The sequence below is a fragment of the Amblyomma maculatum genome, chromosome 1, assembly GCF_055883805.1.
Source record: "Amblyomma maculatum isolate TAMU_Amacu chromosome 1, ASM5588380v1, whole genome shotgun sequence".
NCBI classification, from domain to species: domain Eukaryota; kingdom Metazoa; phylum Arthropoda; class Arachnida; order Ixodida; family Ixodidae; genus Amblyomma; species Amblyomma maculatum.
The window spans coordinates 306,271,592-306,299,210 of NC_139344.1; positions in this window are offsets into that span (position 1 = coordinate 306,271,592).

The window sequence follows — 27,619 nt, forward strand, 5'->3', positions numbered from 1 at the left end:
CCCTACGGGGGCTTGGGGACCTTCCGCGCACACTACCATCATAGTTACGTCCAGGCGACGCAAAGCGGGCCCTGTACGGCGATGGAGACCTGAATCGACGGCTTGGTGGCGCAATCTCACCGCTGCGCAGGTAGTTGTCAATTTCTTGTGGTCGTTCACCTGGGCGTGGTCGTGGAGCGTCGACTACAAATCCGCGGAGACCGATTCGTCGGTAGGGGCAGTGGCGCAGAATGTGGCCGGCCTCACCGCAGTGGAAGCATAATGGCCAGTTGTTTGCAGTCCTCCAGGCGTCGCACTTCCTGGGGTTTGGGGGTCGTTGGTAGGCTTGGTGGGCGGGGGCCAAGGGGCGGTTTTCAGGAACAGGGCGGTAGCGGCGAGGGCTGGGAAAGTCATCACGTCGGGGCGGAGGGCGACGTAATGCACCAGCGTAGTTCATCGCTGCTGCCTCTTGTGCTGGAACAGTCGCTGCCGTCGCTTCAGGAACGCCCAGCGCCTGCTGGACTTCTTCACGGACGACGTCCGCGAGCGTCGCCACCTGGGGTTGTTGCGATGATGGCTGCATTCTGCGGAGCTCTTCTCGCACGATCTCCCGGATGATGTCCCGAAGGTTCTCTCCGCTTGCAGATGCGCTGGGGTAGTGGCATGAGTAGTCTGGTTGAAGTGGTCGCTCGTAGTGGCGCATCCGGCTGTACAACGTCTTCTCGATGGCAGACGCTTCCGTTTCAAATTCCGCCACTGTTGTTGGCGGATTTCGGACAAGATTTGCAAAAAGCAATTCTTTGACGCCTCGCATTAAAAATTTGACTTTCTCACTTTCAGTCATGTTAGGGTTAGCGCGGCGAAAGAGGCGCTTCATCTCTTCAACGTACGCCAGCACAGGCTCGTTAGGAAGTTGAAGTCTTGACTGAAGGAGGTCCTGGGCTCTTTCTTTTCGGACGACGCTTGAAAAGGCAGTCAAAAACGCTTCCTTAAAAATGTCCCAATCCTTCATAGCTGCCTCATGATTTTCGAACCAAACTCGGGCATGTCCTTGAAGAACGAAGTAGACTTGCCTGAGTTTCGTGGCGTCGTTCCAGCCATTGAATTCTGCCACACGGTCGAAAAGGTCCACCCAGTCTTCTGCATCTTCATCCGGTCGTCCATGGAAGCAGGGGGGCTCACGGGGTTGAACGAAAACAACCGGTGCTGTAGGCTGGGCCATTGTGAGCGTCGATGTCTTCCGAGATCGAGTGGGGTCAGGCAGCAGACCGTGTTCGGGTTGTAGGCCTTGAAGTCGGCGGCTGGCTCGTTGACCTGTAGGATGGTCTTCCAGGGCGACAGGAACACGGCTTGGGTCTTCGCTTGAAGGATCAAAGGCAGCACCTCCACCAGATGTCACGTAGTGGTGACGAGGGCGACGACACAAATGAAGGGTCGATGATTGCACTAAAGAAACTCTTTATTTGGGCTGACTTGCGCCCGCAAAAGAACTAAACAACTCGGCGGCGGCGATAGAAACAAACGTGCTCGTCGATCGTCGAACAAAGAATGCTCGTCACACTTGGCAACGCTCAATTTAAAGGCTGCACAGAACAATCTAGATAACGTCGCAAACAGCTACCAGCACGGGCTGGAACATTGTGGAAAGACACCCAAGTGGCCGGAACCTTCGAGACAGATCTCGGTGCATCTTGCGCTACAACAAAACTGATAAAGGTGTGACTCGCGACATCGAGCATTAACAAACAAAGATTACGGAACTGATACACGGTCCAGAATCAGAGTGATAAGCCTGTATGCCGGCGGCTGTTAAAAAACAACAAATACTGGTTTGAAGGTTTCGCGGCAATATCTACTTAGGACAGGTAGTAACCGCAGATCCGGATCATGAAAAGGAAATAACAAGAAGAATAAGATTGGGATGGAGCGCATTTGGCAAGCACTCGCAGATTATGACTAGCAGCTTACCGGTATCGCTCAAGAGGAAAGTATACAACAGTTGCATCTTGCCTGTACTCACCTATGGGGCTGAAACGTGGAGGCTAACCAAGAGAGTTCTACTTAAGTTGAGGACAACCCAGAGGGCTATGGAACGAAAAATGGTAGGGGTAACATTAAGAGATAGAAAGCGTGCAGAGTGGGTCAGAGAAATAACTCAAGTTAACGACATTCTAGTGGAAATTAAGAAGAAGAAATGGACATGGGCAGGACATGTAGTGCGAAGAGAGGATAACCGATGGTCACTGAGGGTAACAAACTGGATTCCAAGGGAAGGAAAGCGTAGCAGGGGGCGGCAGAAAGTTAGGTGGGCGGATGAGATTAAGAAGTTCGCAGGGGTCAAGTGGATGCAGCTAGCACAGAACCGGGTTAAGTGGAGAGATATGGGAGAGGCCTTCGCCCTGCAGTGGGTATAATCAGGCTGATGATGATGATGATGATGATAGAGCATTTACCAGTACCGTATGTGTGCGATATTCCATCACTGATTAATGCGCCATGGTCATTACAGTCGTATTTTTGATTATACACGTATGGAATGGTCTACTCTCGCAAAGCCTAAGACGCAAGTTACGCTAGCTCTACGTATGTCAAATAGGTATATGAAAGAAATAGAGCCTTAAAGTATAGCGGCCGACGCATTGCGTCGTAAATTCCCGCCCGGGCGGCGGCCGTGTGCACCTTGAACCACACGTGGAGCGTCAGGGCCTGCGTCTTGGATTGCATCGCGCAGCGTGTAACCCGACAACCCTACCTGCAGAGCGCATCCACTCGGGCAAGTCGGCGCCGCTGTTGCTGGCGCCGTGCCTCCATGTTTTTCTTTCTTTCTTTGTGATGTTTTCAATGCACCTAGCAAGCAGCGAACAGAGCATTCATATTTCTGCCCGAGTGAGTGCCATCAGTGGACTGGAACAGAAGTGCGCGGTGTGTCGTCAACAAGGGCAGACGCTTGAGAAAAAACAAATGTGCGAACGAGTGCGATGAAGAAAAGTGAAACTGTAACCCAATTATTTGCTTCAGCATAACCTTAATATTATTCATACTGAGATTGTGCGTGCAGTGTTTTCTCTCCATTTTTTTTTCTAATACTTCACTTCTTAGAGCGACAACGAAGCAGGAAGCGTCGATACGATTTGCCATATGTGGGAACGTCCATGCATGTGCGGACCGACATTTAATTTACCGCTCAATAACCCAGCTTTAATTTAGATCACCATTGTTAAATCGTTTAAGAGAAAGTATGTGCTGCGATGCTTCGTATTCGTATAGCTTAAACGGCCTAGTGTATTTTTAAAGTTTATTTCGATGGAAGCGCGCTCGCCATAGGTGATCTGAGTCACGTACGAGCCTTAATATGCCGATGCTTATCGCTCATTTTTTGCATAGCACTGCATGCGTGTCCTGCGGTAATCGTCTGTTTGAAGCCGCTGTTGTTAAACCTAATACACTCGGGGGCAAAGAAATTTGCTACAACTTTTGGAATTCTCTTCACCCAGAGCAGCAGGAATCGCCACGGGAGCAGCTATGAAAGAACCTAGACCATTGCCGAAGAGAATACAAAAAATAGCAACCATTGCCTACGCACAATATATGACATGTCGTTTTGATTCTTTCTAATCTACCGGTCGGCGTGGAGCTATTTATCACCGCCGCCGCCCTGACGGACCAGCAAACGGTGGTGAACTTATTGATATTTGACGCCGTTGACCGATTGTCGGTCTCATCCAAATTCGTCAAAGTATACATGTGGATTGATTACAGTGCCAGCTTAAGTCAATGAAGATCTAGTGTAAAAGAACACGGTGTAATCACAAGCAACGTCAACAACAGCTAGGTGGGATTAAAGCAAACGCGACTGAAACCAGCACCGCGGAACTATTACTATTTAGACACAAGATTTCCGAAGTATTTAAAATTGCAAAGGTAACTTGAAAGCATTGATTATAACAGCACAGTTAACGACTCCAAGTATTAAACGAGCCTGCCAACCGCAAAAGCACGCTAATGCGGTTTCCCACGGAATATTTCCACCACATACTAATTTGCACATTATATTGACCAGTAGGTGAAATAGACAAGACAATGTTGACTGAAGTGTATGCTAATGCATTTGGCGGGACATGGTAACCGAACTGACAGTATTGTCCAGCATATGCCATATATTAGCCAACGTCAGTGGAGTAATGGCTAACGCTGTTCGATATAGCCATCCTTATGAAAGGGCAATGCCAATACTGTTGATATGTAAGGTATGCCAGTGTATATCTGACATTGGCGGGCCATTGTAACAGAGCTCACATTATTGTCCAGCATTTGTCGATTATTGGCCAACATCAGTGGACTGACGGCTAATGCTGTCCGTTATAGCCATCCTTATCTCATGGCAGCGCCAACACCGGTGATACGCCGGATATCCAGGCCCATCATTGCCATCCTCGTACAATGGTACCACCGATATTGTCAGGGCGTCGGATATGACGGGCCAATGTTGTTATCAATATAAATAGGTACGAACAATATTGGTTACCAATGGAATCCTCAGGGCCAGTGTTGGAAGTGTTATAGAATGGCACAACCAATACCAGCCATAAGATGGCAGCGCTGGGCCTACATAGGGCTGATCTCTGCCAACTCACTGACAATATTGGCCCGGGCTCTTGTGCTGCCTGGGTTGATACTGCATCTGAGTGTAAAGACGACATCTGCGAAATGATTTTGCATCTGGTAGAGTCGTCTTTATCTCGTCGTTTTACGCAGGAATAAGGACTTCGGGTTGAGCGCGCCATGACATTGCGCTCGCGTCTCCCGGCCTCGCAGGCATTCCATAAAAGTTTAAGCCAAACTCAGCACACGCACGAGCTTGATACTCATTCTGAATGTAAAGACGACCTCTGCGAAGTGATTTTGCATCTGGTAGAGTCGTCTTTAACTCGTCGTTTTACGCAGGAATAAAGACTTCGGGTTGAGCGCGCCACGACATTTTGCTCGCGCTCCAGGGCCTCGCAGGCGTTCCATAATAGTTTAAGCCACACTGAGCACACGAACGAGCTTGATACTCCTTCTGAATGTAAAGACGACCTCTGTGAAGTGATTTTGCATCTGGTAGAGTCTCTTTAACTCGTCGTTTTACGCAGGAATAAAGACTTCAGGTTAAGCGCTCCACGACATTGCGCTCGCGTCTCCAGGGCCTCGCAGGCGTTCCATAATCGTTTAAGCCAAACTGAGCACACGCACGAGCTTGATACTGCATCTGAGTGTAAAGACGACATCTGTAAAGTGATTTTGCATCTGGTAGAGTCGTCTTTACCTCGTCGTTTTACGCAGGAATAAAGACTTCGGGTTGCGCGCGCCACGACATTGTGCTCGCGCTCCAGGGCCTCGCAGGCGTTCCATAATAGTTTAAGCCAAACTGAGCACACGCACGAGCTTGATACTCCTTCTGAATGGAAAGAAGATCTCAGCGAAGTGATTTTGCATCTGGTAGAGTTGTCTTTAACTCGTCGTTTTACGCAGGAATAAAGACTTTGGGTTGAGCGCGCCACGACATTGCGCTCGCGTCTGCAGGGCCTCGCAGGCGTTCCATAATAGTTTAAGCCAAATTGAGCACACGCACGAGCTTGATACTGCATCTGAGTGTAAAGAAGACATCTGCGAAGTGATTTTGCATCTCGTAGAGTCGTCAATAACTCCGCGTTTTACGCAAGAATGAAGACTTCAGATTGAGCACGCCTCGACATTGCGCTCGCGTCTGCAGGGCCTCGCAGGCGTTCCATAATCGTTTAAGCCAAACTGAGCACACGAACGAGCTTGATACTGCATCTGAGTGTAAAGACGACATCTGTAAAGTGATTTTGCATCTGGTAGAGTCGTCTTTACCTCGTCGTTTTACGCAGGAATAAAGATTTCGGGTTGAGCGCGCCACGACATTGTGCTCGCGCTCCAGGGCCTCGCAGGCGTTCCATAATAGTTTAAGCCAAACTGAGCACACGCACGAGCTTGATACTCCTTCTGAATGGAAAGAAGATCTCAGCGAAGTGATTTTGCATCTGGTAGAGTCGTCTTTAACTCGTCGTTTTACACAGGAATAAAGACTTTGGGCTGAGCGCGCCACGACATTGCGCTCGCGTCTGCAGGGCCTCGCAGGCGTTCCATAATAGTTTAAGCCAAACTGAGCACACGCACGAACTTGATACTCCTTCTGAATGTAAAGACGACCTCTGCAAAGTGATTTTGCATCTCGTAGAGTCGTCTATACCTGTCGTTTTACGCAGGAATAAAGACCGGGTTGAGCGCGCCACGACATTGCGCTCGCGTCTGCCGGCCTCGCAGGCGTTCCATAAACGTTTAAGCCAAACTCAGCACACGCACGAGCTTGATACTCCTTCTGAATGTAAATACGACCTCTACAAAGTGATTTTGCATCTCGTAGAGTCGTCTATAACTCGTCGTTTTATGCAGGAATAAAGACTTCGTGTTGAGTGCGCCACGACATTGCGCTCGCGTCTGCCGCCCTCGCAGGCGTTCCATAATAGTTTAAGCCAAACTGAGCACACGCGCGAGCTTGTTACTGCATCTGAGTGTAAAAAAGACATCTGCGAAGTGATTTTGCATATGGTAGAGTCGTCTTTAACTCGTCGTTTTACGCAGTAAAGACTTCGGGTTGAGCGCGACACGACATTGCGCTCGCGTCTCCAGGGCCTCGCAGGCGTTCCATAAACGTTTAAGCCAAAGTGAGCACACGAACGAGCTTGATACTGCATCTGAGTTTAAAGACGACATCTGCGAAATGATTTTGCATCTGGTAGAGTCGTCTTTACCTCGTCGTTTTACGCAGGAATAAAGACTTCGGGTTGAGCGCGCCACGACATTGCGGTCGCGTCTCCCGGCCTCGCAGGCGTTCTATAAAAGTTTAAGCCAAACTCAGCACACGCACGAGCTTGATACTGCATCTGAGTGTAAAAAAGACATCTGCGAAGTGATTTTGCATCTCGTAGAGTCGTCTCTATTTCGTCGTTTTACGCAGGAATAAAGACTTCGGGTTGAGTGCGCCACGACATTGCGCTCGCGTCTGCAGGCCTCGCAGGCGTTCCATAATAGTTTAAGCCAAACTGAGCCCACGCGCGAGCTTGTTACTGCATCTGAGTGTAAAAAAGACATCTGCGAAGTGATTTTGCATATGGTAGAGTCGTCTTTAACTCGTCGTTTTACGCAGTAAAGACTTCGGGTTGAGCGCGACACGACATTGCGCTCGCGTCTCCAGGGCCTCGCAGGCGTTCCATAAACGTTTAAGCCAAAGTGAGCACACGAACGAGCTTGATACTGCATCTGAGTTTAAAGACGACCTCTGCAAAGTGATTTTGCATCTCGTAGAGTCGTCTATACCTGTCGTTTTACGCAGGAATAAAGACCGGGTTGAGCGCGCCACAACATTGCGCTCGCATCTGCCGGCCTCGCAGGCGTTTCATAATAGTTTAAGCCAAACTGAGCACACGCACGAGCTTGATACTGCATCTGAGTGTAAAAAAGACATCTGCGAAGTGATTTTGCATCTCGTAGAGTCGTCTATATTTCGTCGGAATAAAGACTTCGGGTTGAGTGCGCCACGACATTGCGCTCGCGTCTGCAGGCCTCGCAGGCGTTCCATAATAGTTTAAGCCAAACTGAACACACGCGCGAGCTTGATACTGCATCTGAGTGTAAAGAAGACATCTGCGAAGTGATTTTGCATCTCGTAAAGGCGTCTATAACTCGTCGTTTATCGCAGGAATAAGGACTTCGGGATGAGCGCGTCACGACATTGCGCTCGCGTCTGCCGGCCTCGCAGGCGTTCCATAACAGTTTTAGCGAAATTGAGCACACGCACGAGCTTGATACTCCTTGTGAATGTAAAGACGACCTCTGCGAAGTGATTTTGCATCTGGTAGAGTCGTCTTTAACTCGTCGTTTTACGCAGGAATAATGACTTCAGGTTGAGCGCGACACAACATTGCGCTCGCGTCTCCCGGCCTCGCAGGCATTCCATAAAAGTTTAAGCCAAACTCAGCACACGCACGAGCTTGATACTCATTCTGAATGTAAAGACGACCTCTGCGATGTGATTTTGCATCTGGTAGAGTCGTCTTTAACTCGTCGTTTTACGCAGGAATAAAGACTTCGGGTTGAGTGCGCCACGACATTGCGCTCGCGTCTGCAGGCCTCGCAGGCGTTCCATAAAAGTTTAAGTCAAACTGAGCTCACGCACGAGCTTGATACTCCTTCTGAATGTAAAGACGACCTCTGTGAAGTGATTTTGCATCTGGTAGAGTCGTCTTTACCTCGTCGTTTTACGCAGGAATAAAGACTTCGGGTTGAGCGCGCCACGACATTGTGCTCGCGCTCCAGGGCCTCGCAGGCGTTCCATAATAGTTTAAGCCACACTGAGCACACGAACGAGCTTGATACTCCTTCTGAATGTAAAGACGACCTCTGTGAAGTGATTTTGCATCTGGTAGAGTCTCTTTAACTCGTCGTTTTACGCAGGAATAAAGACTTCAGGTTAAGCGCTCCACGACATTGCGCTCGCGTCTCCAGGGCCTCGCAGGCGTTCCATAATCGTTTAAGCCAAACTGAGCACACGCACGAGCTTGATACTGCATCTGAGTGTAAAGACGACATCTGTAAAGTGATTTTGCATCTGGTAGAGTCGTCTTTACCTCGTCGTTTTACGCAGGAATAAAGACTTCGGGTTGCGCGCGCCACGACATTGTGCTCGCGCTCCAGGGCCTCGCAGGCGTTCCATAATAGTTTAAGCCAAACTGAGCACACGCACGAGCTTGATACTCCTTCTGAAGGGAAAGAAGATCTCAGCGAAGTGATTTTGCATCTGGTAGAGTCGTCTTTAACTCGTCGTTTTACGCAGGAATAAAGACTTTGGGTTGAGCGCGCCACGACATTGCGCTCGCGTCTGCAGGGCCTCGCAGGCGTTCCATAATAGTTTAAGCCAAATTGAGCACACGCACGAGCTTGATACTGCATCTGAGTGTAAAGAAGACATCTGCGAAGTGATTTTGCATCTCGTAGAGTCGTCAATAACTCCGCGTTTTACGCAAGAATGAAGACTTCAGATTGAGCACGCCTCGACATTGCGCTCGCGTCTGCAGGGCCTCGCAGGCGTTCCATAATCGTTTAAGCCAAACTGAGCACACGAACGAGCTTGATACTGCATCTGAGTGTAAAGACGACATCTGTAAAGTGATTTTGCATCTGGTAGAGTCGTCTTTACCTCGTCGTTTTACGCAGGAATAAAGACTTCGGGTTGAGCGCGCCACGACATTGCGCTCGCGTCTGCAGGGCCTCGCAGGCGTTCCATAATAGTTTAAGCAAAACTGAGCACACGCACGAACTTGATACTCCTTCTGAATGTAAAGACGACCTCTGCAAAGTGATTTTGCATCTCGTAGAGTCGTCTATACCTGTCGTTTTACGCAGGAATAAAGACCGGGTTGAGCGCGCCACGACATTGCGCTCGCGTCTGCCGGCCTCGCAGCCGTTCCATAAAAGTTTAAGCCAAACTCAGCACACGCACGAGCTTGATACTCCTTCTGAATGTAAATACGACCTCTGCAAAGTGATTTTGCATCTCGTAGAGTCGTCTATAACTCGTCGTTTTATGCAGGAATAAAGACTTCGTGTTGAGTGCGCCACGACATTGCGCTCGCGTCTGCCGCCCTCGCAGGCGTTCCATAATAGTTTAAGCCAAACTGAGCACACGCGCGAGCTTGTTACTGCATCTGAGTGTAAAAAAGACATCTGCGAAGTGATTTTGCATATGGTAGAGTCGTCTTTAACTCGTCGTTTTACGCAGGAATAAAGACTTCGGGTTGAGCGCGACACGACATTGCGCTCGCGTCTCCAGGGCCTCGCAGGCGTTCCATAAACGTTTAAGCCAAAGTGAGCACACGAACGAGCTTGATACTGCATCTGAGTTTAAAGACGACATCTGCGAAATGATTTTGCATCTGGTAGAGTCGTCTTTACCTCGTCGTTTTACGCAGGAATAAAGACATCGGGTTGAGCGCGCCACGACATTGCGGTCGCGTCTCCCGGCCTCGCAGGCGTTCTATAAAAGTTAAAGCCAAACTCAGCACACGCACGAGCTTGATACCCCTTCTGAATGTAAAGACGACCTCTGCAAAGTGATTTTGCATCTCGTAGAGTCGTCTATACCTGTCGTTTTACGCAGGAATAAAGACCGGGTTGAGCGCGCCACAACATTGCGCTCGCATCTGCCGGCCTCGCAGGCGTTCCATAATAGTTTAAGCCAAACTGAGCACACGCACGAGCTTGATACTGCATCTGAGTGTAAAAAGACATCTGCGAAGTGATTTTGCATCTCGTAGAGTCGTCTATATTTCGTCGTTTTACGCAGGAATAAAGACTTCGGGTTGAGTGCGCCACGACATTGCGCTCGCGTCTGCAGGCCTCGCAGGCGTTCCATAATAGTTTAAGCCAAACTGAACACACGCGCGAGCTTGATACTGCATCTGAGTGTAAAGAAGACATCTGCGAAGTGATTTTGCATCTCGTAAAGGCGTCTATAACTCGTCGTTTATCGCAGGAATAAGGACTTCGGGATGAGCGCGTCACGACATTGCGCTCGCGTCTGCCGGCCTCGCAGGCGTTCCATAACAGTTTAAGCGAAATTGAGCACACGCACGAGCTTGATACTCCTTGTGAATGTAAAGACGACCTCTGCGAAGTGATTTTGCATCTGGTAGAGTCGTCTTTAGCTCGTCGTTTTACGCAGGAATAAAGACCTCGGGTTGAGCGCGCCACGACATTGCGCTCGCGTCTCCAGGGCCTCTCAGGCGTTCCATAATCGTTTAGGCCAAAGTGAGCACATGCACGAGCTTGATACTGCATCTGAGTGTAAAGACGACATCTGCGAAGTGATTTTGCATCTGGTGGAGTCGTCTTTGACTCGTCGTTTTACGCAGGAATTAAGAATTTGGGTTGAGCGCGCCACGACATTGCGCTCGCGTCTCCAGGGCCTCGCAGGCGTTCCATAATAGTTAAGCCAAACTGAGCACACGAACGAGCTTGATACTCTTTCTGAATGTAAAGAAGATCTCTGCGAAGTGATTTTGCATCTGGTAGAATCGTCTATAACTCGTCGTTTTACGCAGGAATAAAGACTTTGGGTTGAGCGCTCCACGACATTGCGCTCGCGTCTGGAGGGCCTCGCAGGCGTTCCATAATAGTTTAAGCCAAACTCAGCATATGCACCAGTTTGATACTGCATCTGAGTGTAAAGAGACATCTGCGAAGTCATTTTGCATCTCGTAGAGTCGTCTATAACTCGTCGTTTTACGCAGGAATAAAGACTTCGGGTTGAGTGCGCCACGACATTGCGCTCGCGTCTGCAGGCCTCGCAGGCGTTCCATAATAGTTTAAGCCAAACTGAGCACACGCACGAGCTTGATACTGCATCTGAGTGTAAAGAAGACATCTGCGAAGTGATTTTGCATCTCGTAGAGTCGTCAATAACTCCTCGTTTTGCGCAAGAATGAAGACTTCAGATTGAGCACGCCTCGACATTGCGCTCGCGTCTGCAGGGCCTCGCAGGCGTTCCATAATAGTTTAAGCCAAACTGAGCACACCCACGAGCTTGATACTCCTTCTGAATGTAAAGAAGACCTCTGCGAAGTGATTTTAGATCTCGTAGAGTAGTTTATAACTCGTCGTTTTACGCAGGAATAAGGACTCCGGGTTAAGCGCGTCACGACATTGCGCTAGCGTCTGCAGGGCCTCGCAGGCGTTCCATAATAGTTTAAGCCAAACTGAGTACACGCACGAGCTTGATACTCCTTCTGAATGTAAAGAAGACCTCTGCGAAGTCGTTTTGCATCTGGTAGAGTTGTCTTTAACTCGCCGTTTTACGCAGGAATAAAGACTTCGGGTTGAGCGCTCCACGACATTGCGCTCGCGTCTGCCGGCCTCGCAGGCGTTCCATAATAGTTTACGCCAAACTGAGCACACGCACGAGCTTGATACTCCTTCTGAATGTAAAGACGACCTCTGCGAAGCGACTTTGCATCTCGTAGAGTCGTCTATATTTCGTCGTTTTGCGCAGGAATAAAGACTTCGGGTTGAGCGCGCCACGACATTGCACTCGCGTCTCCAGGGCCTCGCAGGCGTTATATAATAGTTTAGCGAAACTGAGCACACGAACGAGCTTGATACTCCTTCTGAATGTAAAGACGATCTCTGCGAAGTGATTTTGCATCTGGTAGAGTCGTCTTTAACTCGTCGTTTTACGCAGGAATAAAGACTTCGGGTTGAGCGCGCCACGACATTGCGCTCGCGTCTGCCGGCCTCGCAGGCGTTCCATAAAAGTTTAAGCCAAACTCAGCACACGCACGAGCTTGATACTCTATCTGAATGTAAAGAAGACATCTGCGAAGTGATTTTGCATCTGGTAGAGTCGTCTTTAACTCGTCATTTTACGCAGGAATTAAGACTTTGGGTTAAACGCTCACCAGGACATTGCGCTCGCGTCTCCAGGGCCTCGCAGGCGTTCCATAATAGTTTAGCCAAACTGAGCACACGAACGAGCTTGATACTGCATCTGAGTGTAAAGAAGACATCTGCGAAGTGATTTTGCATCTCGTAGAGTCGTCTATAACTCGTCGTTTTACGCAGTAATAAGGACTTCGGGATGAGCGCGTCAAGACATTGCGCTCGCGTCTGCCGGCCTCGCAGGCGTTCCATAAATGTTTAAGCCAAATTGAGCACACGCACGAGTTCGATACTCCTTCGGAATGTAAAGACGACCTCTGCGAAGTGATTTTGCATCTGGTAGAGTCGTCTTTAACTCGTCGTTTTACACAGGAATAGACTTCCGGTTGAGCGCGCCACGACATTGCGCTCGCGTCTGCAGGGCCTCGCAGGCGTTCCATAATAGTTTAAGCCAAACTGAACACACGCGCGAGCTTGATACTGCATCTGAGTGTAAAGAAGACATCTGCGAAGTGATTTTGCATCTCGTAAAGGCGTCTATAACTCGTCGTTTATCGCAGGAATAAGGACTTCGGGATGAGCGCGTCACGACATTGCGCTCGCGTCTGCCGGCCTCGCAGGCGTTCCATAACAGTTTTAGCGAAATTGAGCACACGCACGAGCTTGATACTCCTTGTGAATGTAAAGACGACCTCTGCGAAGTGATTTTGCATCTGGTAGAGTCGTCTTTAGCTCGTCGTTTTACGCAGGAATAAAGACCTCGGGTTGAGCGCGCCACGACATTGCGCTCGCGTCTCCAGGGCCTCGCAGGCGTTCCATAATCGTTTAAGCCAAAGTGAGCACATGCACGAGCTTGATACTGCATCTGAGTGTAAAGACGACATCTGCGAAGTGATTTTGCATCTGGTAGAGTCGTCTTTGACTCGTCGTTTTACGCAGGAATTAAGAATTTGGGTTGAGCGCGCCACGACATTGCGCTCGCGTCTCCAGGGCCTCGCAGGCGTTCCATAATAGTTAAGCCAAACTGAGCACACGAACGAGCTTGATACTCTTTCTGAATGTAAAGAAGATCTCTGCGAAGTGATTTTGCATCTGGTAGAATCGTCTATAACTCGTCGTTTTAAGCAGGAATAAAGACTTTGGGTTGAGCGCTCCACGACATTGCGCTCGCGTCTGGAGGGCCTCGCAGGCGTTCCATAATAGTTTAAGCCAAACTCAGCATACGCACCAGTTTGATACTGCATCTGAGTGTAAAGAGACATCTGCGAAGTCATTTTGCATCTCGTAGAGTCGTCTATAACTCGTCGTTTTACGCAGGAATAAATACTTCGGGTTGAGTGCGCCACGACATTGCGCTCGCGTCTGCAGGCCTCGCAGGCGTTCCATAATAGTTTAAGCCAAACTGAGCACACGCACGAGCTTGATACTGCATCTGAGTGTAAAGAAGACATCTGCGAAGTGATTTTGCATCTCGTAGAGTCGTCAATAACTCCTCGTTTTGCGCAAGAATGAAGACTTCAGATTGAGCACGCCTCGACATTGCGCTCGCGTCTGCAGGGCCTCGCAGGCGTTCCATAATAGTTTAAGCCAAACTGAGCACACCCACGAGCTTGATACTCCTTCTGAATGTAAAGAAGACCTCTGCGAAGTGATTTTAGATCTCGTAGAGTAGTTTATAACTCGTCGTTTTACGCAGGAATAAGGACTCCGGGTTGAGCGCGTCACGACATTGCGCTAGCGTCTGCAGGGCCTCGCAGGCGTTCCATAATAGTTTAAGCCAAACTGAGTACACGCACGAGCTTGATACTCCTTCTGAATGTAAAGAAGACCTCTGCGAAGTCGTTTTGCATCTGGTAGAGTTGTCTTTAACTCGCCGTTTTACGCAGGAATAAAGACTTCGGGTTGAGCGCTCCACGACATTGCGCTCGGGTCTGCCGGCCTCGCAGGCGTTCCATAATAGTTTACGCCAAACTGAGCACACGCACGAGCTTGATACTCCTTCTGAATGTAAAGACGACCTCTGCGAAGCGATTTTGCATCTCGTAGAGTCGTCTATATTTCGTCGTTTTGCGCAGGAATAAACACTTCGGGTTGAGCGCGCCACGACATTGCACTCGCGTCTCCAGGGCCTCGCAGGCGTTATATAATAGTTTAGCGAAACTGAGCACACGAACGAGCTTGATACTCCTTCTGAATGTAAAGACGATCTCTGCGAAGTGATTTTGCATCTGGTAGAGTCGTCTTTAGCTCGTCGTTTTACGCAGGAATAAAGACTTCGGGTTGAGCGCGCCACGACATTGCGCTCGCGTCTGCCGGCCTCGCAGGCGTTCCATAAAAGTTTAAGCCAAACTCAGCACACGCACGAGCTTGATACTCCATCTGAATGTAAAGAAGACATCTGCGAAGTGATTTTGCATCTGGTAGAGTCGTCTTTAACTCGTCATTTTACGCAGGAATTAAGACTTTGGGTTAAACGCGCGCCACGACATTGCGCTCGCGTCTCCAGGGCCTCGCAGGCGTTCCATAATAGTTTAGCCAAACTGAGCACACGAACGAGCTTGATACTGCATCTGAGTGTAAAGAAGACATCTGCGAAGTGATTTTGCATCTCGTAGAGTCGTCTATAACTCGTCGTTTTACGCAGTAATAAGGACTTCGGGATGAGCGCGTCACGACATTGCGCTCGCGTCTGCCGGCCTCGCAGGCGTTCCATAAATGTTTAAGCCAAATTGAGCACACGCACGAGTTCGATACTCCTTCTGAATGTAAAGACGAGCTCTGCGAAGTGATTTTGCATCTGGTAGAGTCGTCTTTAACTCGTCGTTTTACACAGGAATAGACTTCCGGTTGAGCGCGCCACGACATTGCACTCGCGTCTCCAGGGCCTCGCAGGCGTTCCATAATCGTTTAAGCCAAAGTGAGCACATGCACGAGCTTTATACTGCATCTGAGTGTAAGACGACATCTGCGAAGTGATTTTGCATCTGGTAGAGTCGTCTTTAACTCGTCGTTTTACGCAGGAATTAAGACTTTGGGTTGAGCGCGCCACGACATTGCGCTCGCGTCTCCAGGGCCTCGCAGGCGTTATATAATAGTTTAGCGAAACTGAGCACACGAACGAGCTTGATACTCCTTCTGAATGTAAAGACGATCTCTGCGAAGTGATTTTGCATCTGGTAGAGTCGTCTTTAACTCGTCGTTTTACGCAGGAATAAAGACTTCGGGTTGAGCGCGCCACGACATTGCGCTCGCGTCTGCCGGCCTCGCAGGCGTTCCATAAAAGTTTAAGCCAAACTCAGCACACGCACGAGCTTGATACTCCATCTGAATGTAAAGAAGACATCTGCGAAGTGATTTTGCATCTGGTAGAGTCGTCTTTAACTCGTCATTTTACGCAGGAATTAAGACTTTGGGTTAAACGCGCGCCACGACATTGCGCTCGCGTCTCCAGGGCCTCGCAGGCGTTATATAATAGTTTAGCGAAACTGAGCACACGAACGAGCTTGATACTCCTTCTGAATGTAAAGACGACCTCTGCAAAGTGATTTTCCATCTGGTAGAGTCGTCTTTAACTCGTCGTTTTACGCAGGAATAAAGACTTCGGGTTGAGCGCGCCACGACATTGCGCTCGCGTCTGGAGGGCCTCACAGGCGTTCCATGTTAGTTTAAACCAAACTCAGCACACGCACGAGCTTGATACTCCATCTGAATGTAAATACGACCTCTTCGAAGTGATTTTGCATCTGGTAGAGTCGTCTTTAACTCGTCGTTTTACGCAGGAATAAAGACTTCAGGTTGAGCGCGCCACGACATTGCGCTCGCGTCTCCAGGGCATCGCAGGCGTTCCATAAGCGTTTAGGTCAAAGTGAGCCCACGCACGAGCTTGATACTGCATCTGAGTGTAAAGACGACATCTGCGAAGTGATTTTGCATCTGGTAGAGTCGTGTTTAACTCGTTGTTTTACGCAGGAATAATTACTTCGGGTTGAGCGCGCCACGACATTACGCTCGCGTCTCCAAGGCCTCGGAGGCGTTCCATAATAGTTTAAGCCAAACTGAGCACACGCACCAGCTTGATACTGCATCTGAGTGTAAAGAAGACATCTGCGAAGTTATTTTGCATCTCGTAGAGTCGTCTATAACTCGTCGTTTTACACAGGAATAAAGACTTCCGGTTGATCGCGCCACGACATTGCACTCGCGTCTCCAGGGCCCCGCAGGCGTTCAATAATCGTTTAAGCCAAAGTGAGCACACGCACGATCTTGATACTGCATCTGAGTATAAAGACGACATCTGCGAAGTGATTTCGCATCTGGTAGAGTCGTCTTTAACTCGTCGTTTTACGCAGGAATTAAGACTTTGGGTTGAGCGCACCACGACATTGCGCTCGCGTCTCCAGGGCCTCGCAGGCGTTCCATAATAGTTTAGCCAAACTGAGCACACGAACGAGCTTGATACTCCTTCTGAATGTAAAGAAGATCTCTGCGAAGTGATTTTGCATCTGGTAGAGTCGTCTTTAACTCGTCGTTTTACGCAGGAATAAAGACTTCGGGTTGAGCGCGCCACGACATTGCGCTCGCGTCTGCCGGCCTCGCAGGCGTTCCACAATAGTTTAAGCCAAACTGAGCACACGCACGAGCTTGATACTGCATCTGAGTGTAAAAAAGACATCTGCGAAGTGATTTTGCATCTCGTAGAGTCGTCTATATTTCGTCGTTTTACGCAGGAATAAAGACTTCGGGTTGAGTGCGCCACGACACTGCGCTCGCGTCTGCAGGCCTCGCAGGCGTTCCATAGTAGTTTAAGCCAATCTGAGCACATGCACGAGCTTGATACTGCATCTGAGTGTAAAGAAGACATCTGCGAAGTGATTTTGCATCTCCTAGAGTCGTCTATAACTCGTCGTTTATCGCAGGAATAAGGACTTCGGGATGAGCGCGTCACGACATTGCGCTCGCGTCTGCCGGCCTCGCAGGCGTTCCATAATAGTTTAAGCCAAATTGAGCACACGCACGAGCTTGATACTCCTTCTGAATGTAAAGACGACCTCTGCGAAGTGATTTTTTATCTGGTAGAGTCGTCTTTAACTCGTCGTTTTACGCAGGAATAAAGACTTCGGGTTGAGTGCGCCACGACATTGCGCTCGCGTCTGCAGGGCCTCGCAGGCGTTCCATAAAAGTTTAAGCCAAACTGAGCTCACGCACGAGCTTGATACTCCTTCTGAATGTAAAGACAACCTCTGCGAAGTGATTTTGCATCTGGTAGAGTCGTCTTTAACTCGTCGTTTTACGCAGGAATTAAGACTTTGGGTTGAACGCGCCACAACATTGCGCTCGCGTCTCCAGGGCCTCGCAGGCGTTCCATAATAGTTTAGCCAAACTGAGCACACGAACGAGCTTGATACTGCATCTGAGTGTAAAGAAGACATCTGCGAAGTGATTTTGCATCTCGTAGAGTCGTCTATAACTCGTCGTTTTACGCAGTAATAAGGACTTCGGGATGAGCGCGTCACGACATTGCGCTCGCGTCTGCCGGCCTCGCAGGCGTTCCATAAATGTTTAAGCCAAATTGAGCACACGCACGAGTTCGATACTCCTTCTGAATGTAAAGACGACCTCTGCGAAGTGATTTTGCGTCTGGTAGAGTCGTCTTTAACTCGTCGTATTACACAGGAATAGACTTCCGGTTGAGCGCGCCACGACATTGCACTCGCGTCTCCAGGGCCTCGCAGGCGTTCCATAATGGTTTAAGCCAAAGAGATCACATGCACGAGCTTTATACTGCATCTGAGTGTAAAGACGACATCTGCGAAGTGATTTTGCATCTGGTAGAGTCGTCTTTAACTCGTCGTTTTACGCAGGAATAAAGACTTCGGGTTGAGCGCGCCACGACATTGCGCTCGCGTCTGCCGGCCTCGCAGGCGTTCCACAATAGTTTAAGCCAAACTGAGCACACGCACGAGCTTGATACTGCATCTGAGTGTAAAAAAGACATCTGCGAAGTGATTTTGCATCTCGTAGAGTCGTCTATATTTCGTCGTTTTACGCAGGAATAAAGACTTCGGGTTGAGTGCGCCACGACACTGCGCTCGCGTCTGCAGGCCTCGCAGGCGTTCCATAGTAGTTTAAGCCAATCTGAGCACATGCACGAGCTTGATACTGCATCTGAGTGTAAAGAAGACATCTGCGAAGTGATTTTGCATCTCCTAGAGTCGTCTATAACTCGTCGTTTATCGCAGGAATAAGGACTTCGGGATGAGCGCGTCACGACATTGCGCTCGCGTCTGCCGGCCTCGCAGGCGTTCCATAATAGTTTAAGCCAAATTGAGCACACGCACGAGCTTGATACTCCTTCTGAATGTAAAGACGACCTCTGCGAAGTGATTTTTTATCTGGTAGAGTCGTCTTTAACTCGTCGTTTTACGCAGGAATAAAGACTTCGGGTTGAGTGCGCCACGACATTGCGCTCGCGTCTGCAGGGCCTCGCAGGCGTTCCATAAAAGTTTAAGCCAAACTGAGCTCACGCACGAGCTTGATACTCCTTCTGAATGTAAAGACAACCTCTGCGAAGTGATTTTGCATCTGGTAGAGTCGTCTTTAACTCGTCGTTTTACGCAGGAATTAAGACTTTGGGTTGAACGCGCCACAACATTGCGCTCGCGTCTCCAGGGCCTCGCAGGCGTTCCATAATAGTTTAGCCAAACTGAGCACACGAACGAGCTTGATACTGCATCTGAGTGTAAAGAAGACATCTGCGAAGTGATTTTGCATCTCGTAGAGTCGTCTATAACTCGTCGTTTTACGCAGTAATAAGGACTTCGGGATGAGCGCGTCACGACATTGCGCTCGCGTCTGCCGGCCTCGCAGGCGTTCCATAAATGTTTAAGCCAAATTGAGCACACGCACGAGTTCGATACTCCTTCTGAATGTAAAGACGACCTCTGCGAAGTGATTTTGCGTCTGGTAGAGTCGTCTTTAACTCGTCGTATTACACAGGAATAGACTTCCGGTTGAGCGCGCCACGACATTGCACTCGCGTCTCCAGGGCCTCGCAGGCGTTCCATAATGGTTTAAGCCAAAGAGATCACATGCACGAGCTTTATACTGCATCTGAGTGTAAAGACGACATCTGCGAAGTGATTTTGCATCTGGTAGAGTCGTCTTTAACTCGTCGTTTTACGCAGGAATTAAGACTTTGGGTTGAGCGCGCCACGACATTGCGCTCGCGTCTCCAGGGCCTCGCAGGCGTTCCATAATGGTTTAAGCCAAAGAGATCACATGCACGAGCTTTATACTGCATCTGAGTGTAAAGACGACATCTGCGAAGTGATTTTGCATCTGGTAGAGTCGTCTTTAACTCGTCGTTTTACGCAGGAATAAAGACTTCGGGTTGAGCGCGCCACGACATTGCGCTCGCGTCTGCCGGCCTCGCAGGCGTTCCATAATAGTTTAAGCCAAACTGAGCACACGCACGAGCTTGATACTGCATCTGAGTGTAAAGAAGACATCTGCGAAGTGATTTTGCATCTCGTAGAGTCGTCAATAACTCCTCGTTTTACGCAAGAATGAAGACTTCAGATTGAGCAAGCCTCGACATTGCGCTCGCCTCTGCAGGGCCTCGCAGGCGTTCCATAATAGTTTAAGCCAAACTGAGCACACCCACGAGCTTGATACTCCTTGTGAATGTAAAGAAGACCTCTGCGAAGTGATTTTGCATCTCGTAGAGTAGTTTATAACTCGTCGTTTTACGCAGGAATAAGGACTCCGGGTTGAGCGCGTCACGACATTGCGCTAGCGTCTGCAGGGCCTCGCAGGCGTTCCATAATAGTTTAAGCCAAACTGAGTACACGCACGAGCTTGATACTGCATCTGAGTGTAAAGACGACATCTGCGAAGTGATTTTGCATCTGGTAGAGTCGTGTTTAACTCGTCGTTTTAAGCAGGAATAATGACTTCGGATTGAGCGCGCCACGACATTGCGCTCGCGTCTCCAGGGCCTCGCAGGCGTTCCATAATAGTTTAGCCAAACTGAGCACACGAACGAGCTTGATACTCCTTCTGAATGTAAAGAAGATCTCTGCGAAGTGATTTTGCATCTGGTAGAGTCGTCTTTAACTCGTCGTTTTACGCAGGAATAAAGAATTCGGGTTGAGCGCGCCACGACATTGCGCTCGCGTCTCCAGGGCCTCGCAGGCGTTCCATAATAGTTTAAGCCAAACTGAGCACACGCACGAGCTTGATACTGCATCTGAGTGTAAAGAAGACATCTGCGAAGTTATTTTGCATCTCGTAGAGCCGTCTATAACTCGTCGTTTTGCGCAGGAATAAAGACTTCCGGTTGATCGCGCCACGACATTGCACTTGCGTCTCCAGGGCCCCGCAGGCGTTCAATAATCGTTTAAGCCAAAGTGAGCACACGCACGATCTTGATACTGCGTCTGAGTATAAAGACGACATCTGCGAAGTGATTTCGCATCTGGTAGAGTCGTCTTTAACTCGTCGTTTTACGCAGGAATTAAGACTTTGGGTTGAGCGCACCACGACATTGCGCTCGCGTCTCCAGGGCCTCGCAGGCGTTCCATAATAGTTTAGCCAAACTGAGCACACGAACGAGCTTGATACTCCTTCTGAATGTAAAGAAGATCTCTGCGAAGTGATTTTGCATCTGGTAGAGTCGTCTTTAACTCGTCGTTTTACGCAGGAATAAAGACTTCGGGTTGAGCGCGCCACGACATTGCGCTCGCGTCTCCAGGGCCTCGCAGGTGTTCCATAATATTTTAAGCCAAACTGAGCACACGCACGAGCTTGATACTGCATATGAGTGTAAAGAAGACATCTGCGAAGTTATTTTGCATCTCGTAGAGCCGTCTATAACTCGTCGTTTTGCGCAGGAATAAGGACTTCGGGTTGAGCGCGCCACGACATTGGGCTCGCGTCTGCCGGCCTCGCAGGCGTTCCACAATGGTTTAAGCCAAACTGAGCACACGCACGAGCTTGATACTGCATCTGAGTGTAAAAAAGACATCTGCGAAGTGATTTTGCATCTCGTACAGTCGTCTATATTTCGTCGTTTTACGCAGGAATAAAGACTTCGGGTTGAGTGCGCCACGACATTGCGCTCGCGTCTGCAGGCCTCGCAGGCGTTCCATAGTAGTTTAAGCCAATCTGAGCACATGCACGAGCTTGATACTGCATCTAAATGTAAAGAAGACATCTGCGAAGTGATTTTTCATCTGGTAGAGTCGTCTTTAACTCGTCGTTTTACGCAGGAATAAAGACTTCGGGTTGAGTGCGCCACGACATTGCGCTCGCGTCTGCAGGGCCTCGCAGGCGTTCCATAAAAGTTTAAGCCAAACTGAGCTCACGCACGAGCTTGATACTCCTTCTGAATGTAAAGACAACCTCTGCGAAGTGATTTTGCATCTGGTAGAGTCGTCTTTAACTCGTCGTTTTACGCAGGAATTAAGACTTTGGGTTGAACGCGCCACAACATTGCGCTCGCGTCTCCAGGGCCTCGCAGGCGTTCCATAATAGTTCAGCCAAACTGAGCACACGAACGAGCTTGATACTGCATCTGAGTGTAAAGAAGACATCTGCGAAGTGATTTTGCATCTCGTAGAGTCGTCTATGACTCGTTGTTTTACGCAGTAATAAGGACTTCGGGATGAGCGCGTCACGACATTGCACTCGCGTCTGCCGGCCTCGCAGGCGTTCCATAAATGTTTAAGCCAAATTGAGCACACGCACGAGTTCGATACTCCTTCTGAATGTAAAGACGACCTCTGCGAAGTGATTTTGCATCTGGTAGAGTCGTCTTTAACTCGTCGTTTTACACAGGAATAGACTTCCGGTTGAGCGCGCCACGACATTGCACTCGCGTCTCCAGGGCCTCGCAGGCGTTCCATAAAAGTTTAAGCCAAACTCAGCACACGCACGAGCTTGATACTCCATCTGAATGTAAAGACAACCTCTGCGAAGTGATTTTGCATCTGGTAGAGTCGTCTTTAACTCGTCGTTTTACGCAGGAATAAAGACTTCAGGTTGAGCGCGCCACGACATTGCGCTCGTGTCTACCGGCCTCGCAGGCGTTCCATAAAAGTTTAAGCCAAACTCAGCACACGCACGAGCTTGATACTCCATCTGAATGTAAAGACAACCTCTGCGAAGTGATTTTGCATCTGGTAGAGTCGTCTTTAACTGGTCGTTTTACGCAGGAATAAAGACTTCAGGTTGAGCGCGCCACGGCATTGCGCTTGCGTCTCCAGGTCCTCGCAGGCGTTCCATAATCGTTTAAGCCAAAGTGAGCACGCGCACGAGCTTGATACTCCATCTGAATGTAAATACGACCTCTTCGAAGTGATTTTGCATCTGGTAGAGTCGTCTTTAACTCGTCGTTTCACGCAGGAATAAAGAATTCGGGTTGAGCGCGCCACGACATTGCGCTCGCGTCTCCAGGGCCTCGCAGGCGTTCCATAATAGTTTAAGCCAAACTGAGCACACGCACGAGCTTGATACTGCATCTGAGTGTAAAGAAGACATCTGCGAAGTTATTTTGCATCTCGTAGAGCCGTCTATAACTCGTCGTTTTGCGCAGGAATAAAGACTTCCGGTTGATCGCGCCACGACATTGCACTCGCGTCTCCAGGGCCCCGCAGGCGTTCAATAATCGTTTAAGCCAAAGTGAGCACACGCACGATCTTGATACTGCGTCTGAGTATAAAGACGACATCTGCGAAGTGATTTCGCATCTGGTAGAGTCGTCTTTAACTCGTCGTTTTACGCAGGAATTAAGACTTTGGGTTGAGCGCACCACGACATTGCGCTCGCGTCTCCAGGGCCTCGCAGGCGTTCCATAATAGTTTAGCCAAACTGAGCACACGAACGAGCTTGATACTCCTTCTGAATGTAAAGAAGATCTCTGCGAAGTGATTTTGCATCTGGTAGAGTCGTCTTTAACTCGTCGTTTTACGCAGGAATAAAGACTTCGGGTTGAGCGCGCCACGACATTGCGCTCGCGTCTCCAGGGCCTCGCAGGCGTTCCATAATATTTTAAGCCAAACTGAGCACACGCACGAGCTTGATACTGCATCTGAGTGTAAAGAAGACATCTGCGAAGTTATTTTGCATCTCGTAGAGCCGTCTATAACTCGTCGTTTTGCGCAGGAATAAGGACTTCGGGTTGAGCGCGCCACGACATTGGGCTCGCGTCTGCCGGCCTCGCAGGCGTTCCACAATGGTTTAAGCCAAACTGAGCACACGCACGAGCTTGATACTGCATCTGAGTGTAAAAAAGACATCTGCGAAGTGATTTTGCATCTCGTACAGTCGTCTATATTTCGTCATTTTACGCAGGAATAAAGACTTCGGGTTGAGTGCGCCACGACATTGCGCTCGCGTCTGCAGGCCTCGCAGGCGTTCCATAGTAGTTTAAGCCAATCTGAGCACATGCACGAGCTTGATACTGCATCTAAATGTAAAGAAGACATCTGCGAAGTGATTTTTCATCTGGTAGAGTCGTCTTTAACTCGTCGTTTTACGCAGGAATAAAGACTTCGGGTTGAGTGCGCCACGACATTGCGCTCGCGTCTGCAGGGCCTCGCAGGCGTTCCATAAAAGTTTAAGCCAAACTGAGCTCACGCACGAGCTTGATACTCCTTCTGAATGTAAAGACAACCTCTGCGAAGTGATTTTGCATCTGGTAGAGTCGTCTTTAACTCGTCCTTTTACGCAGGAAATAAGACTTTGGGTTGAACGCGCCACAACATTGCGCTCGCGTCTCCAGGGCCTCGCAGGCGTTCCATAATAGTTTAGCCAAACTGAGCACACGAACGAGCTTGATACTGCATCTGAGTGTAAAGAAGACATCTGCGAAGTGATTTTGCATCTCGTAGAGTCGTCTATGACTCGTCGTTTTACGCAGTAATAAGGACTTCGGGATGAGCGCGTCACGACATTGCACTCGCGTCTGCCGGCCTCGCAGGCGTTCCATAAATGTTTAAGCCAAATTGAGCACACGCACGAGTTCGATACTCCTTCTGAATGTAAAGACGACCTCTGCGAAGTGATTTTGCATCTGGTAGAGTCGTCTTTAACTCGTCGTTTTACACAGGAATAGACTTCCGGTTGAGCGCGCCACGACATTGCACTCGCGTCTCCAGGGCCTCGCAGGCGTTCCATAAAAGTTTAAGCCAAACTCAGCACACGCACGAGCTTGATACTCCATCTGAATGTAAATACGACCTCTGCGAAGTGATTTTGCATCTGGTAGAGTCGTCTTTAACTCGTCGTTTTACGCAGGAATAAAGACTTCAGGTTGAGCGCACCACGGCATTGCGCTTGCGTCTGCCGGCCTCGCAGGCGTTCCATAAAAGTTTAAGCCAAACTCAGCATACGCACGAGCTTGATACTCCATCTGAATGTAAAGACAACCTCTGCGAAGTGATTTTGCATCTGGTAGAGTCGTCTTTAACTCGTCGTTTTACGCAGGAATAAAGACTTCAGGTTGAGCGCGCCACGACATTGCGCTCGCGTCTACCGGCCTCGCAGGCGTTCCATAAAAGTTTAAGCCAAACTCAGCACACGCACGAGCTTGATACTCCATCTGAATGTAAAGACAACCTCTGCGAAGTGATTTTGCATCTGGTAGAGTCGTCTTTAACTGGTCGTTTTACGCAGGAATAAAGACTTCAGGTTGAGCGCGCCACGGCATTGCGCTTGCGTCTCCAGGTCCTCGCAGGCGTTCCATAATCGTTTAAGCCAAAGTGAGCACGCGCACGAGCTTGATACTCCATCTGAATGTAAATACGACCTCTTCGAAGTGATTTTGCATCTGGTAGAGTCGTCTTTAACTCGTCGTTTTACGCAGGAATAAAGACTTCGGGTTGAGCGCGCCACGACATTGCGCTCGCGTCTGCCGGCCTCGCAGGCGTTCCATAATAGTTTACGCCAAACTGAGCACGCGCACGAGCTTGATACTCCTTCTGAATGTAAAGACGACCTCTGCGAAGCGATTTTGCATCTCGTAGAGTCATCTATATTTCGTCGTTTTGCGCAGGAATAAAGACTTCGGGTAGCGCGCCACGACATTGCACTCGCGTCTCCAGGGACTCGCAGGCGTTCCATAATCATTTAAGCCAAAGTGAGCACACGCACGAGCTTAATACTTCATCTAAGTGTAAAGACGACATCTGCGAAGTGATTTTGCATCTGGTAGAGTCGTCTTTAACTAGTCGTTTTACGCAGGAATTAAGACTTTGGGTTGAGCGCGCCACAACATTGCGCTCGCGTCTCCAGGGCCTCGCAGGCGTTCCATAATAGTTTAGCGAAACTGAGCACACGAACGAGCTTGATACTCCTTCTGAATGTAAAGACGATCTCTGCGAAGTGATTTTGCATCTGGTAGAGTCGTCTTTAATTCGTCGTTTTACGCAGGAATAAAGACTTCGGGTTGAGCGCGCCACGACATTGCGCTCGCGTCTGCCGGCCTCGCAGGCGTTCCATAAAAGTTTAAGCCAAACTCAGCACACGCACGAGCTTGATACTCCATCTGAATGTAAAGACAACCTCTGCGAAGTGATTTTGCATCTGGTAGAGTCGTCTTTAACTCGTCGTTTTACGCAGGAATAAAGACTTCAGGTTGAGCGCGCCACGGCATTGCGCTTGCGTCTCCAGGTCCTCGCAGGCGTTCCATAATCGTTTAAGCCAAAGTGAGCACACGCACGAGCTTGATACTCCATCTGAATGTAAATACGACCTCTTCGAAGTGATTTTTCATCTGGTAGAGTCGTCTTTAACTCGTCGTTTTACGCAGGAATAAAGACTTCGGGTTGAGCGCGCCACGACATTGCGCTCGCGTCTGCCGGCCTCGCAGGCGTTCCATAATAGTTTACACCAAACTGAGCACGCGCACGAGCTTGATACTCCTTCTGAATGTAAAGACGACCTCTGCGAAGCGATTTTGCATCTCGTAGAGTCGTCTATATTTCGTCGTTTTGCGCAGGAATAAAGACTTCGGGTAGCGCGCCACGACATTGCACTCGCGTCTCCAGGGACTCGCAGGGGTTCCATAATCATTTAAGCCAAAGTGAGCACACGCACGAGCTTGATACTTCATCTAAGTGTAAAGACGACATCTGCGAAGTGATTTTGCATCTGGTAGAGTCGTCTTTAACTAGTCGTTTTACGCAGGAATTAAGACTTTGAGTTGAGCGCGCCACAACATTGCGCTCGCGTCTCCAGGGCCTCGCAGGCGTTATATAATAGTTTAGCCAAACTGAGCACACGAACGAGCTTGATACTCCATCTGAATGTAAATACGACCTCTTCGAAGTGATTTTGCATCTGGTAGAGTCGTCTTTAACTCGTCGTTTTACGCAGGAATAAAGACTTCGGGTTGAGCGCGCCACGACATTGCGCTCGCGTCTCCAGGGCCTCGCAGGCGTTCCATAATCGTTTAAGCCAAAGTGAGCACACGCACGAGCTTGATACTGCATCTGAGTATAAAGACGACATCTGCGAAGTGATTTTGCATCTGGTAGAGTCGTCTTTCACTCGTCGTTTTACGCAGGAATTTAGACTTTGGGTTGAGCGCGCCACGACATTGCGCTCGCGTCTCCAGGGCCTCGCAGGCGTTCCATAATAGTTTAGCCAAAGTGAGCACACGCACGAGCTTGATACTCCATCTGAATGTAAATACGACCTCTTCGAAGTGATTTTGCATCTGGTAGAGTCGTCTTTAACTCGTCGTTTTACGCAGGAATAAAGACTTCGGGTTGAGCGCGTCACGACATTGCGCTCGCGTCTGCCGGCCTCGCAGGCGTTCCATAAATGTTTAAGCCAAATTGAGCACACGCACGAGTTCGATACTCCTTCTGAATGTAAAGACGACCTCTGCGAAGTGATTTTGCATCTGGTAGAGTCGTCTTTAACTCGTCGTTTTACACAGGAATAGACTTCCGGTTGAGCGCGCCACGACATTGCACTCGCGTCTCCAGGGCCTCGCAGGCGTTCCATAATCGTTTAAGCCAAAGTGAGCACACGCACGAGCTTTATACTGCATCTGAGTGTAAAGACGACATCTGCGAAGTGATTTTGCATCTGGTAGAGTCGTCTTTAACTCGTCGTTTTACGCAGGAATTAAGACTTT